Source organism: Cebus imitator, unplaced genomic scaffold, assembly GCF_001604975.1.
Source record: "Cebus imitator isolate Cc_AM_T3 unplaced genomic scaffold, Cebus_imitator-1.0 Scaffold633, whole genome shotgun sequence".
In the NCBI taxonomy this organism is placed as follows: Eukaryota; Metazoa; Chordata; class Mammalia; order Primates; family Cebidae; genus Cebus; species Cebus imitator.
Window position 1 is genome coordinate 686,286 of NW_016107948.1, and position 4,344 is coordinate 690,629.

Genomic DNA, 4,344 nt, shown 5'->3' on the forward strand with positions numbered 1-4,344 from the left:
NAAAAAAAAAAAAAAAAAAAAAAAAAAAGACCTCCAAACTATAAAAACCAAAACAAAATACTAGAAAGATTCTATCATTAAAACGGTGTGGTACTGGTACATGAATAGACAGACCAACAGAATGGAAAGTCAAGTGCATGTAAAAATTTAGTATATAATAAAGGTAATATCTCATGAAAATATAATTTTTTTTTGATAAATGGTGTTGAGATCACTGATAACTATTTTAAAAAAAGTTAAACTCCTTCCTCAGACCATACACAGGAATAAACTCCACATGGATCAGAGATATAAATGTGGAAAATAAAATTACACAAGTACAACAAGAAAACATGGGTAAATCCCTCTGTAATCTAGATATCAGAAAAGGTTTTCTAACTATTTCTAAAAATTCAGATGTTGGCTGGGCACACTGGCTCACGCCTATAATCCCAGCACTTTGGGAGGCCAAGGTGGGCGGATTACCTGACATTGGGAGTTCAAGACCAGCCTGACCAACATGGAGAAACCCCATCTATACTAAATACACAAAATTAGCCAGGCATGGTGGCACATGCCTGTAATCCCAGCCGCTAGGGAGGCTGAGGCAGGAGAATCACTTGAACCTGGGAGGCAAATATTGTGGTGGGCCAAGATTGTGGCATTGCATTCCAGCCTGGGCAACAAGAGTGAAACTCCTTCTCAAAAATAAATAAATAAATAAATAAATAAATTCAGATGCACTAAAATAAAAAGTTGATAAATATAATTATTTAAAATTTCTAAACTTTGGCATGTCAAAAACCACCATAAGCAAATTCAAAAGTCAAATGACAAATCTGAAGAAATCATCTGGAGCCTACATTGCAAATAAAAAGTCAGTATTGATAATTTACAAAGAACTTACAAAACTTAAGAAAAAAGACAAAAAATCCTATAGAAAAATGGGCAAATGACAAGATCAGACATTTTACAAAAACAGATTAAAAAACTGGTCTTCGAACACATTGGAAGGTGTTCAACTTCGCTCATAATAAATGCAAAATAAACTATACTAAAGTCATTTATTTTGCATAAATACAAAATAAACTATACTAAAGTCAATTTCTTACCCATGACATTAGCAAAAAGATTCAAAAGCTTGATAATATTACTACATGGCACGGTATGGAGAAAACAAATATCCTCATGTATTGCTGGTAGGAATGAAAAGCAATTGAGGGGAATTTGGCAACACAGATTCAAATATAAAACTATATAGGCGTTTACCCTGGAGTGCTGCCTCTAGAAATTTACATATACTAGGAAGTAGATACACACCCAAAAATACAAAAATGCAGTATGCACAAGATTATTTTGAAATAGCGTGATATTGGAAACAAACCAACTGTTCAAGTATAAGACACTGATTGTTCTTTGGTATATACAAACAATGAGTTCTATGCAGCTGCACAAAAAATAATAGGGAAGATTTCTATTCACTGAAATGAAATAATTTCCAGGAGGTATAATTAAGTTAAAAAAAATCAAAGGAGCTTATGTAGGATGGTAACTTTAACTTATGAAAGACAGGAAAATAAAGATATATACATATATTTATTTACCTTTGTGAAAAGAAACACTAGATGAAAAACCTGATAAGAATGAAATTTGTGATCTACAGGGGTTGAGGAAATAGAGTGAAGGGATGTAGAAGAGTAACACTTCTCTGAGACTATCTTTTTGCATAAGCTTGACTCTTTAAAGCATGTTTACATTCTACATTTACATAATACATTTCTATTAAGAAATTAAATTCAATGAAAAAGAACAAGAAGAACAAATGAAAAACTGAAAGCAAACCACCACAAATGAAACTGATTATATTTCAAATTAATATCATAACCAAACTGGAGAGAAAAAAGAAGAGAACCAAGGATGGAGGAGAAGAAAGAAGAAAGGAATCTAAGTAGCTTATGAACATAATATTTGACTATACATCCTCAGTCTTATGCAAGGTTGTGGATAAGGAAAATTACACGTGAATCCTGAACTCATTATAGTAAACTTGTTTATCCTAGTATTATGGGCAAAGTAATTTTTTTTTGACGCAGGGTTGCCCTCTGTATCTCGGCTCACTGTAACCTCTGCTTTCCAGTTTCAATGATTCTCCTGCCTCAGTCTCCTGAGTAGCTGGAACTACAGGCGCGCATCACCATGCCCAGCTAATTTTTGTATTTTTAGTAGAGACAGTGTTTCACCACGTTGGCCAGGGTGGTCTCGATCTCTTTACCTCGTGATCCACCCACCTCAGCCTCCCAAAGTGTTGGGATTACAGGCGTGAGCACCTGGCACTAACCATTTTTAAAAAAGAAAGATCTTAATGGTAAATTCAGATGGATATAGTAGCATCTACTTAAACATCCCTGGAATTTGTTCCAGCGTTAAGACCATTTACTTATGACCTTATGTCCTGAGAAGGACCTGGAGTATCTAAAAATATGAAAGAAGAAATAACTTAAGAAGACCTAAGGTATCTGAAAAATGGAAGGAAAATAATTTATCTCAAATATCTCCCAAGCAACCTTTAGAATAGTTAAGAATGCCCTGTGGGATTTACAGTTAATTTCAAAACACAACTAACCAGTTTGTAATTCAGAAAGATGCCTATGTTGTTATACTTGGAAAGATTTCTAGATTTTGCTGGTTAGACTTCTTGTTTCATTCATATAATGAGTGGCACATTCCTGTAGAATCTGGGCATGTTTGAGCAGCATTCTATATTGAGAATGTCCTGGTCTGCCCAGGCAGGGCACCAGGACTACCACCATACATGCTAGCAGGTTCAACCAGGCTTGGGTATCTCTCTTAAACAGTATATGAAAGAATTCATTTTACTAAAGGAATAAAATGACTAGTTAATGTCCTTAATCCATTTTCTGCTGCTTATAATAGAATACCTGAAACCTGGTAATTTATAAGAAACATAATTTATTTCTTACAGTTCTGGAGGCTAGGAATTCCAAGGTCAAAGGAAGACATCTGGTGAGAGCCTTCTTGCTGGTGGGGACTCTCAAGAGTCCCAAGGTAGCACAGGGTATCACGTAGCAAGAGGACTGAGTGTACTCATGTGATAGCTCAGGTCTCTCTTTCTCTTCTTATAAAGCCAACAGTTCCCCTCCCCTGATAACTCATTAACCCATTAATTCATGAATCCATCACAGTGCCCTCATGATCGATCCAATCACCTTTAAAGGCTCTACTTCTCAATATTACCACACTAGGCTCAACCAATGTTGATTTCTTGGGTTTGATGAATGTGCCACACTTAGGTACGATGGTAACATTAGCGGAATCTGGATGAAAGGTATACAAGGATTATCTGTACTATCTGCAACTTGTCTATATAGCTAAAATTGTTTCAAAATAAGAAGTTTATAAAAAGATCAAGATAAAATGTCTTCAGTACCACAATAAAAAAGTGTCTAATCAAGAGCTTTATTTTTGCAACCTGAAATCAAGTAAGAAAGTAGCATAAATAGATAAATCCTTAAAAAATTTAAATATAAAGAAATATAGATGATTATACTCTCTCTTTTTTTTTTTTTTTTTTTGAAATATGACATCTCAGGCCTATCAGCAAAGCCTGGGAACATAGCTTGCAAATCACATGAGAATAGAACTAATTATTTTGCCTTTTAGCTTGCTTTTCATGTCTTTAAATGAACATCCAGAGATCATGCAATTCCAGGCCAGGGAACCATTTCATTCCCCTCAAGGCTTATAGGCCCAAAGAAAAATGTTAACATTAGTCAAAGCAACTAAATACAATTTCATGTTTTTTTCAGAGAAATGTGTAATGTTATATTTACATGACTATAAAATGAAGAAGAATATATATAAAATTGTTCTATAAACACACACACACACACACACACACACACACACACACACACACACACACACTTCTAGTCACATTAGAAACAGTTTATGGAATGAGAGGCAGATGAAAGGAAAGGGGATGAAGAGGAGCTTCCTGTATCCCTGGGTGGGCACTGACTTGTTGGTGACCCCTGCAGGGGGTCCTAGAAAATGAGGTTGGATGAGGTGTTTGCGGTAAGCTCCTGAGAGTAACTGCAGTCTGAGTGCTAGTGAATGATGAATGCTAAAGTTCAGTAAGTGAGATTTTGTTGTCAGGTCCAAGAGGTGAAGGGGGAAAAATGAATAATAATTACAGCTTCTGTTTATAGTAGCGAATCTCACCTTATTGTCACCACAGCCCCATGTGATAGGTACTATTATTATCCCCTTTTATAATTGGGGAAACTGAAGCTAAGAAACACTAAGGAACTTGCCCAAGCTCACACAGCTAGTAACTGAGGAAAC